The sequence below is a fragment of the Blennius ocellaris genome, assembly GCF_963422515.1.
Source record: "Blennius ocellaris genome assembly, chromosome: 4".
Lineage (NCBI taxonomy): Eukaryota > Metazoa > Chordata > Actinopteri > Blenniiformes > Blenniidae > Blennius > Blennius ocellaris.
The window spans coordinates 33,939,821-33,951,367 of record NC_137653.1 but is presented as its reverse complement, the minus strand read 5'-3'; the positions used below and the strand labels follow the sequence as shown (position 1 = coordinate 33,951,367).

The window sequence follows — 11,547 nt, the reverse complement described above, 5'->3', positions numbered from 1 at the left end:
GCTCAGTTTTATACCAAGGTTAACATGAAGCCTTAGTGGTTTAACACATTAATTACCCCACAAGCGGTTGATTATTGGCGTTATCAGATCATTTCAGTGACCATTTCAACAAGAACCAGTTAGATTAGGTTTGATCTTATTTTCAAATCCACCAGTTTTGCATGAAGCAGTTTGTCATTTGAGATTTAGAGCACACAGATGAATAGTTTCATCACGTGGCAGCTGAGAAGTAACACAACTGCCCAGAAGTCACTAAACCAACTTGGAGTGTTGCAGAAACAAAACGTCTATCACAGCCAGTATTAGATAAGATATTTGATGAGATGATGTTTAGTCATGTGATAATGATATTGGTTCACCTTCAAGACTTGCATAGAATTAATGCCACCCCGCTCACTCCTTCAACATTAAATCAATAGTTTTCAGTCAAAGATCTGTTGGACAGTGTTACACTGACTGAACATGGATTCCTCACTGTATTTAAACAGTTAACTGAATATAAAACACATGACTGGATTACACAAGTATTGACCTCCTTGCTTTGGGTGTCAGTCAATTTTGTGATTTAGTTCAAGATTTCACTGCCTGGTTTCTACCGTTTGAAGGCTTTAACTTTAACTGAGCCCTGAAAAGTTTCCAATAAGTTGCTTTTATACGTCTCAGGATCCAAGTTTAAAAAAGTGCGTGCACACACACACACACACCCAGCTGTACATAGGTAGTTAGAATCTGTGTTTTATTTGTTTTCATTGTTAATAAATATATTTTTGGAATCATACTTGCTGTTTTGTTAATGAGCACAAAGGTGAATGAAATGTCGACCTCTTCTGTGTTAAGAACTCCAAAATCCTTCAAGCTTTACTGTTAATTCTGGTAATTGTAATTAATTCAACTATTAATTCAAATTCCTGATTAACTGTTTAGTATATCTTATGAGACTGATAGAACTGAATTGGCTATCATTTCCTGTTAAGACAGTGGAGCTCCGAGGTTCTGATATACATCACATTAAATTTCAACAACATTATTAATAACTATGTTTGATCATTATTAATCATTATCGACAGCCAACCATAACATAAATGGTTCCTAGTGGTCATTCCACTAGAGATCCCTACATTACATTTCATACTTGCTTGTAGAGAAGAATTTATTACAGCTTCAAAACCAACAATCATAACCCAGGAGCTAAAATTGACCTCAGCAGCTATGGTATGTTCTGATTTCATGCAAATCAAAAACTGGAGCATCCTCCAAATTAGTTTTGATTTAATAGTTTAACAAGTTTTACAGCAAACTTCTCACAACTCTCATGCCCCATTTCCGCAACAGCCTTTTAAGTGAAAATGCACCGCTTTTGCTGACGAGCAACAAAGTTTTGGTTTTCACTTGAAGCAGGCCCATATATACCGTGGTGGGAATGTCATTGAATTTCAAAATGCCAAACATTTGCCTCAGATTATTGGAATTTAATGGTCCGGCTCATTACTTCTCAAACTATTCTATAAGTAATAGACGTTTTTTTCTCAGGAGACGGCCACTGGAGAGGAGTTGCTGAAGCAATTTGGACTTAAACCTTCATTTTGGTTTATTTTCTCCACCGTATGTTTTGTCCTGTGGTAATCGACCAAAGTCATGAGAGTCATTTGCATGTGATCAAAAGTAACACAAGCCCGATTGCGGGGAAACGTGCTCTGCTCACAGACTCAGGTCGGATTGTAACTTGTTTGTGAGCTGAAGCAGTGAAGTGAGTGAAGCAGACAGGAAGTGAGTGAAGCAGACAGGAAGTGCACAGGCAGGAAGTGGCGGCAGTGTGTGTCTCTGCGCTCAGCACCATTCTGACAACACAATTCAACAAGTGGACTTTGTAGACACACTATTCAGTGTTAAAGTGAACCACGTGGTGGTTAAAACCTGCTGGTTATGCTCTCTCTCCCTCTCTCTCCCTCTCCCTCCCTCTCCCCCCTCTCTCTCTCTCTCTCTCCCTCCCTCCCTCTCCCCCCCTCTCTCTCCTCTCTCCCCCCTCCCTCTCTCTCTCCCTCCCTCCCTCCCCCCCCCTCTCTCTCTCTCTCTCCCTCTCCCCCCCTCCCCCCCTCTCTCTCCCTCTCTCTCCCTCTCCCTCCCCCTCCCCCCCCTCTCTCTCCCTCCCTCTCTCGCTCACCTTCTCCTGGGCTCGATTCAGAGACTTCTGGACGCGTTTGGCGAGGAGGCCGGCTCCAGCCTGGAGGTTGGGTCCCGCCTTACTGTCCGCCATGGCCCGCGTGCAGAGTGTGGAGCGCAGTCCGCCTCCAGTGCGCTTCCTCACAGCCGATCAGCTGCACTTCAAGGCGCACGAGGAGGTGGAGCATGTCAGGGCATCGTCGTCGTCGTCGTCATCATCATCACCATCGTCATCATCGTCATCATCATCACCGTCCTGTCTGGACCTGTGCGAGCAGTCGGCCGTACCCCACTGTGTGCCCGGTGTGAGTGAACCGCGCCGTCATGGTGACTGACTGCCTGCAGGCGGACATTGACCAGGACGCGTCGTCGTCAAGGGATCATTGGAACACGAGCGAAGTTGGTGAGGTCGTGGCTGTCTGGATGATGCACCGTGAAGCTGAGGAGCACGACGAAGAGGCACTGGAGTAACGTTTAAACTCCAATGTCTGTTTACGTCGCGTATTACGGTAAGGCAGTCAGAAGGCGACGGGAGCTTCATGGTGCGTTCAAGGACACTTCAGTTACACACCTAAATCACAACAGTACTGGGTTAGGGTTGTAACAAAAAATCATAGAAAATCAAATTGTTTTCAGCAACCTCCACCATATTCTTATTCTACAGGCTCCCAGATACCTCTGTGCCAATTTTCAACGAGAATTACTGTAGCTTTTTCTCACAATTACACTATGAATTCACAATATGCATTACTGTCCATCCATAAATTCATAGAAAATGAAATTGTCCTCAGAAACCTCCACCGGATTCCTATTCTACAGACTCCCAGGTACCTCTGTGCAAAATTTCAATTAGTATTGCGGTAGCATTTTCTCACAATTGTAAACAAATCAACACAATTAAAACACAGCACTGTAAAGTTTATTGTACCAAAGATTAATAGAAAATCTAATTATTTTCAGCAAACTCCACCACATTCTTGATTTCCAGATGCATGGGTACCTGTGTTTGTCTCTGTCATTCTTTCATTTGGCAGAATTTGGTCTCTTGATCGTTTTTGTTTGTCCTCCATTCATAGGAGTCCAACTCACCTGGGCCTCATTTATAAAACTGTGCGTAGGATTGACATCAATATTGGCGTACGCACGAAACACAGAAAGTGCTGACGCACAAAAATATCCTGATTTATAAAACAGTGCGCACGCACGTCCTACGCCGATTTCCCTTTATAAATCACAATCCACTCTAAATGTGGCGCACCTGTGTGCGGGTCAGACCACGCCCATATTGGCCTATAAATATTCAGAGGAACGCCTCTCATGAATATTGATTCATGACTGAAAGAATGCCGAAAGCAGAAAGAAAAGCCAAGTAACGCAATTTCACCCAGTGTGAGGTGGAAGTTCTGGTCGGGGAGGTGGAGAAGAGGAAGGCGATGTTATTTGGTGGACACAGTGTTGGGGTCACCAATGCCAAAAAGGCTCTAGAGTGGCAGCATGTGGCGGATGGTGTCAATGCTGTTGCCTCAGAAGGTCGGAGTGTGGCTGAGGTGAAAAAAAGTGGTCAGACATCAAAGTAGACGCAAAACAGCGTCTGGCGTCACACAGGCAGAGCGTCTGTGGCCCGGGCGGGGGAACGGGCCCTCCGGAGCTCACCCCGCTGGAGGAAACACTGGCGGGGGTCATCGGGGAATCCCTCCTGAGTGGAGTGGTGACGGAGGTGGAGGGGGACACCGCCACCTGCCCTTCAGGAGCCGATGGTGCGCTCCACAATACTATAGATTCTAGGTCCTCTCCTCTGCGCCTTGTGGGTGAGGAAAAGGGGTGAGCAGCCACCGCTTGAGGGTTAGGGTTCTCCACTGTCGCCTGCAAGGTCGTGAACGGGTTAAACACTCCTACAAAATTGCAAGTCTCAGGATTTCCACATGAATTCTCCGTACCAAGAAGCCACCCATCACGTACAGCCTCCAGTCTGCGCCCAACACTGCTATATGGGCTTTATGATATAGGATGTTACACTGCATTCATATCAGTGGAAACATCATTTACCCTACTGTTGTCTTACTATTGTCTTAATCATATGTTTCCCGTGTGCACTCCAGGGAGTATGTTTGTTTATTCATTGTAGAAATTAAATTTTTTACTATCCATTTCTTGCAAATAAACTATCCATATATGAGAGGTCATATAACTATTTATTTTACACGATCGGTTTCACACAGTTTCTCCCGTTTCTTTCTTCTGCCATCAGTGGCGCAGTTTCTCCTTCCCCCAGTTATGTGAGTACGCCTGGGTCAGAGTTGGCGTGGAGGACCGCACATTTTCCCGTCAAGTTCTCTTTTTATAAATCCCACGGTTTGCGTAGAGAGTGGCGTACGCATTCTTTTGTGCGTACGCAACGTTTATAAATGAGGCCCCTGGTGAGCAACATGCGTTTGAGAGGCAGGCATAAACTGGCTGATAAATGGGAGCCTGACGTGTACATTGTGGTCAAGAAAGCCGGCACTCTTCCCGTGTACACCATAAAACCAGAGGGGAAAGACAAGCCATTGAGAACACTGCACAGAACCTTCTCCTTCCTTGTGAGTACTTACCAGTTCAAGAAAAGCACTTACCAGTGAATGACACACCTGCAAAGAAAAGAACATTTCTTGTCTTACCTTTCCCAAATCCTGGTGATGATGGTGATGATGATGATGATGATGATCCTGTCTCAGTTGTGCATGTTCCCTCCATCCTCAAACCTATAAGATTTACCACAGTCATTGACCTGCCCACTGCCCTGCTGCCCGCTTTCTTACCTCAAACCATCTGGGCCCACTGGTCCAGCCCAAAGCTCCACCACTCAGGATGATGGAAGTTTTGAAGAACCTGAGGAAGGAGTCCTCCTCAGTTGAAGAGGAAGTGTTGGCTGTGGAAACAGTGGAAGCTGGCCTTAACCCTGAACTTAATGATATTGAATCTGAACAATTAGTACCTGCTGAAGCCTCCAGAACGGAAAGAAGTCCTTCTCCGCAGTCAGAATCTCCAGAGCCTTCCAGCAGTGAACTGGAACCCGACTCATTAGTGGAATCAGGACAAATCAGTCCCAAACCTGTGCAAACCGTACGTCGGTCAGGCCACCCAAGAAGTCCACCAGACAGACTCCAGTATTCACAACTCGGCCAGCCACTATTGAAAAGTATCCAAAGCATGCTTCGTGGGCTGAGCTCAGCCTTTACTTTTGCTCTTCAGGAGGATGAGGGCGAGGAGGTTCCTGTAAACCCCAGACATTTTGCTATTCGCTGCCAGCCTGGTTCATGTCCGATGACGTACATGAGAATAGGGGCGAAGTGTAACCCCTGTGAACTAAAGGACCGCTGCCACATCCTGTCGTAATTTTATTGTGACAGGCCCTCTCTGCACCTTTAAGTTCCCTCCCCCTCACTCTTGTTATCTCCACTGCTGCTGCTCTGGCTGCTCTCGTTGTGGCGTCGGACTGATCGTCGTCCTGATTAAAAATAATCATTTAAACAAATAATCAAAGGAAAATAATCAGAAGAATATCTCCACCTGTAACCCAAACATCTCCCCACTCATCAGTCAAGTTTTTTGTGTTAAGTTCTGGATCACCTGATACTCCCCACCACTAGATGGCGAGCCACCACCCAACCACCGCTGCATCGCGGTAGGAATATTTGAGTTCTTTCTTTTTTTTGTTCCTTGGACACTCGGACCAGCAATATTTGGATTATATCCTAGGGATTCTTTTTTCTTGGGTCGTATTTTTTTTTCCCCCCAAGTGGGAAAGAACTTTTCAGATCCCTTCGCATTCCAACTCTGTGAAATCAAACAAACTGAACTCAGACACACCCAAGGAAACCTAATTTGAACTGAACTGCACTGAGGGAATATTGTCTGTGGTTTAAAATTGAGTTTTTTTACTTCTGGTCATGCAATGCATTTGTGACAGCCAAGTTTAGATTGTGACTGAAGCAGCTAAGCCACGGCCACTGCAGGGACCTGATTGCAGCAGAAATGTTGGCAGCGTTGTCAGTGATTCTGGCTGAAAGTTTTTTGTTGTCAAGTTGCCAATCCTGAAGTGCAGCTTTGAGCACAGCAGCAAGATTCTCTGCCGTATGACTCTCAGGAAAATACATTGTTTGGAGGCATTTAGATTCAAGTTTCCACTCGCGTGTAACTGTGGACAGTCAGGAACATACTGTATATGGTGTCATATTAACTGACGACCACATGTCAGTTGTCACGGAATAACTATCTGCCCCTGACAGCAACGCCTGAACCTCACCTCTAACTTTGATGTACAAACTTGGGATCGCTGTTTGTGTGAAATGTTTCCGTCCGGGTAACTCGTACTGAACATCTTGGACCTTTACTGTGTCCTTAAAGGACTTTTTTTCCACCGTGTGGAAGAGACCAGTTCCTGCAGCAGGTATTTTGTCACAGCATCAGTACAGGTTTTCCAGCAGAGACAGTCCTTTTTGTACTTTGCTGTATCGATGAAGGCCCGTATTATCAGTGGCTGTGTGTAACTGGCGGTGGACTTTGTTGTTGTTGGTCCTGCATCGGTGTCACTGGGAGCCTTTGGAACTGTTGCACCGAGTGAACTCGGAGCCAAATTCATCCTTGCAGCAGTGAGTGGGTGGTTAATTCGGAGATGCGTCCTAAGGTTAGAGGTGTTTGCATCTCTCGCAGTCACCTTTTTATTGCATAATTTACAGATTGCCTCATCGGTATTTACCAGCTCTCCTTTCTCGTTGGCTTGGAAGCCGAAATACTCCCAAACCGCAGAACTATTTACTATAGTAAATAGTAAACTATTTAAGTAAAACTGAAAATTCAACCACATATAAGTGCTACTGGACACAGAATCAATTTAGGCATTTAATAACTTTTGTTTAACATGTAATACTTATCTCCTATGTAAGTGCATTGCATTTTTTCATGACGGTATTGAAACTGATACCATTGCTATTTTTAAACACCAGCAGTATACGGTATTACCGTAATGCCGCCCAAGCCTAATGTACAGTACTGTGTATAGTACAGTGTTGCGTGTAGTGGGTCATTTCTTCTCCTCAGTGACGGCCGGAGGTTTGGAAAGATGAAGTGAGACACAGAGTGAGATGCTAAGAGGGGAATTTATTCAGACATAAAGCCGGAGCGCTCCCACACCTGACAGACAAAGACACATTCCACAAACATCCTCACACACACACAGGCATGCACATTCTCACCATCCACCCCCTACACACTCTCCTCCTTCATATGTAAAGCTGCATCATCGTAGTCACGTTCCTTCAAGGCCTGGCTGTGGCGCCCAGAGATAGTTCTGAGACGTCATCGTAAACAGCAATAAAAACAATCCTGATTAGTTTATTATCAGTAGTATCCCGGGGGGACGAGAACAGGAGAAGTCAGACTCCACACATGGAGGTCAGATTTTCTATAACAAATCCCTCCTTTTTGATCGTGAGATCAACACTACTACTACCACACATTTATTACAAATACAACATGGAGACTTTAGCATATAAGATGGAATAATGCATTCACATTCACACACACATTCACACACACATTCATGATGACGTCCCATTTAGCTCCAGCAAAAACACCCCTGGTTGCGTCTGTTTTTTCTTTTTTTTTTCTTTAATGGTTACACAAAGTCCCCCTTGACTCGCAGCCTCTCCGAGGTACATAAACCAGCCCTTCCAACACAACTATACACATACGAATGTGCAGATGTTTACCAAATCAGTTGGAAAGTCACAGAGAATGCACCCCAGAGACTTTGAGCCGAGGATCCAGCCCAAACCTCACCTTCCCCTCGGCCAATTCGGGAAAGGAGTAAAAGAGCTGGTCCCCTCTGCATCTATGTGACCCAGAGAAACAGTACAAAGTTACTGTGACATACAATGCAATGCATGAGTACATTGAAATCATCAAAGTGACAATACAGTTGTAACACTACATAACAATGCCATCATTTGAAACATGTCAATGTGTAATCATGGATCCTGAACGCCAGCAGTAGGATGATGGACCGCCATCCTACTACTGGTTTGAAGGCTCTCCGTCCTTCTTCAAGTTGGTCGGAGCCGGCTTGGTCTGCCAGTGTTAAGTTGGTCTGGGGTGACGAGCAGCACCGTGCACCCACTCTGCTCTCCCCTCCTTTTCAGAGCGGTTTTCGTCACGTTCAGCACCTGGTATGGAGCTTTCTGTCTGGGAAACAAAAACTCAGATAGAAACTTGATTAATGCATCATCATCCACGTGAAGTGGTTCAGTTGGTTCCTCTCCAGGCTTCAGCAGTCTCCTGGATACCTGAAAATGAAACTTCCTCAAAATGTCTGTTAGTTTTAACACAGACGTAGTCACATAGTCATCAGTCCCTTGTAAAGTCGTCTGTATTTTCTTGATTTATTGAAATAGCCACATGACTCACTATGAAAGCTAGGAACTCACACTGGAGTCCCGTCACGTCCACACTGACTCTAAACTTTCCTTCAAATGTTAGTTGTGTTTGTCTGGGTTTTGGATCATTTATTTCTTTGGGCTTCTCACCAGGAAATAGTTCAGACAATCAGGATTGTGATTCCCAACAGGGTGATCAGGCTCCATTACCCCAACGCTTCTTATAGCATCTATATTGTTGATTCTACATAAACAAACAAATAAAACAACTTAATAATAATAATGGAAAACAAACACTAATGTGACTCTGCAGGATGGTGTCGCCATCTAGTGGTTAATTCAGGTGTTGTCAGCTATTCTCCCTCTTCAGGTTGAACAGTCTCATATTAATGTAAACTAACTAATCTGATAGTCGAGTACAAACATTTCAATCTGATTCCGGTGCAGCAGGAATCAACAGAAAACAACTTGTTTATGCTACAAAATGTGTTTTTTTTCAGCCTCCTAATTCAAAAATATATCCGTCTCACTGTAGGCATTTGTAATTTCAGCGAATATGTATTCAATAAAATTGCAATAAAACTGAGTCTGGACACCGTCTGTTGTTAACGCTGGACATTTTCAGAGTGAAGCTGCTTTAGGTTCCACTTCTGCAGAGAATATTAATGCTCTTCAACACTTTTCATGTCGAGTATTTTACTGTCTGCTGTTCATTTATTTCTCAATTCTTCCTGGTTTTCTTACTCTAGTCATTTACTCCCAACTGCTCTTAGTCTGGTTCTGGATTTTTACTTTGACTTCCAACGTGGTCTCAGGTTTCTCACATTGGATTAGATTGGAGCTTGTTTCTTTTTAATCTAAATGTTGTCACAGTGGGTTTCCGCCGGCTCCTTCTCAGACGAGACCATCCGACCTTTATTGGGGACAAACTTGAGCGAGTGGCTGAAGATTCAGAAGCGTGACGTTCCCTCCTCGGGCCCGTCGTTCACCAACTGGTGGCCCAGTCCGTTCCCACACTTTCCACACAGGACCTGCGAGCGCACAAGACTTCAGAGTTCCTGCCTCACGCTGGTCACAGGATCACTGTGTGTCTCAGACCTTGAAGGCGGTGAGCGTCTCCATCATCTTGGTCACGCTGTCCTCCCTGACGGTGTCGGTGAACGCCGGCCACGGACACCAGTGTGCCAACTTGGAGCGACTGGAGAACAGCGGGCGGTGACACTTGGAGCAAACGTACATTCCTGAGAGGGAAAGAAAAGTTTGGTACAACACGCTGAGCGTCTGTCTGAAACATCAATATTTTTCATATTGTAACGGTGCAACCACCCAGGACTCTCTTAGACAAGCCATGTAAGACTGCACACAGTTCAGTCTTGTCCTGAATGAACTGTACCAGTGAAATAACAACATCACTATCAATCAAACATGACTACACCAATTGCATTCTTTTACCTTAGTGTAATAAAGTCCACATTGAATTTGAGCTCTATTTGGGTGAAACATCTGAAGACAAAGGAGCGTGGCTTTCCAGGGAAACACTGTTTGTGCAGCCTTTCAGCTGGTTTGCACACTCACCATGACAAGAGTTTCAGAGGCTGCTTCGTTGTCACTGAGGCTATTTGAAGGTGGATTTCAAGGACTGATCCATCGCTCACCTTTCAAGGCTTTTTTCTGTTATTTCTGCTCCTCTTACTTAGAAAGGAGGAACAATATTAACCAAGAATAGACCAAATGGAGTGACTTTCATTAAAAAAAAAGAGTAATTTAATTTCTACACTTTGCATGGTCACAGCCACAGGACGAAATGGGACTTCAGCAGGGATTGACTGATCTGTAAGCCAGATGCTTGACTTCCCTGACTAACATGGTGATTTAATCTTTCATTTTAGTTGTTCTTCATCAGCCTACACATCTGCAAACAAAAAGAAACCTCAGATTTAGAGATACAACGCCCTGTGTAGAAGTCACTGACTTCTGTTGTTGATGTCTGCTTTTAGACTGAGCCTAATGCAATCTGCATTTACCGGTACACGTTTCTTCTCAACATAAAGATCTGGATTATATCGATTCCAATAGTCTAAAACATGTTGTTCAATTAAAGCCACATTCATCATTAACAGTAATAATTGAATCACTAAACTGAGGAATGTAAGCTCATACAAACCACGACTGCACAGTTCAACCATTTATTTACACTACAAGAAAACTATTCTTTCTGGAGTTACTTTTGTAACATCTGACATGTGTAACGTCAAACCACGTGACCCTCCCTGCACGTCATCATTATGAAAGGTTAGATTTTTACTATTTGGTTGGTTTTCGCATTATAAATAGCACGCTATTCTCTTATAATAATCTCGTTTTCACAATCTGGTTCGAACTGTGAGAACAAAATGTTATTTGTGTCCTCTATAATCCAGTTATATCACCTCTGTGCTTTCAATAACGTCCAGCTCGCTCACCTGGTTTAAAATGATCCTTGTAGATCTCGCCGCCAAGAAAGTGTCAGAAAGACACGTCGAGGTGTGATTTCAGAACCGCTGCGGGAGGAAATCAGCTGATCAGGCTGCTCGTGGCTCTGACGCTCCTGCAGGTTTAACGGAGCTCCGCCTTCCGCTGTTCCGCCTGCCGCCGATAGATGGCAGTGTCCGACCAAACAAGCGTCATCGAGCCCCCGTCCACCAACACTGACTGAAGGAACACCAGCAACAACGACGACGACGACGTCAATAATAATAATGATACTAATAATAATAATGATGATGAAATTAAGTCTATTATTCAATACACTTGCGGACAGTCATGACATAACTTTTTAAAAGAGTCCAGTGAAGCCAGGTCTTTGAGTTCCAGGGTTTTTTGTCGATTGTGAAAAGCAGATTTGAACAGGAAGAACTTGAGGGATTTGAAAGTGGTCAGGTCGGTGCATGTGTGTTCAGTATTCTTATAATATTATCAAAGAGTTATTTTTTCT

General features: G+C 44.3%; 1 pseudogene across 1 annotated transcript; it reads right to left on the bottom strand.

Moving 5' to 3' along the window:
* Positions 1–7,300: 7,300 nt before the first annotated feature.
* LOC308129840 (methionine-R-sulfoxide reductase B1-A-like) lies at positions 7,301–11,128 on the bottom strand (annotated as a pseudogene). Its single transcript, XR_013937247.1, has 3 exons — positions 11,036–11,128; positions 9,672–9,814; positions 7,301–9,604 (listed from the first exon to the last, which is right to left on the bottom strand). The product of XR_013937247.1 is annotated as a methionine-R-sulfoxide reductase B1-A-like (transcript).
* Positions 11,129–11,547: the final 419 nt, after the last annotated feature.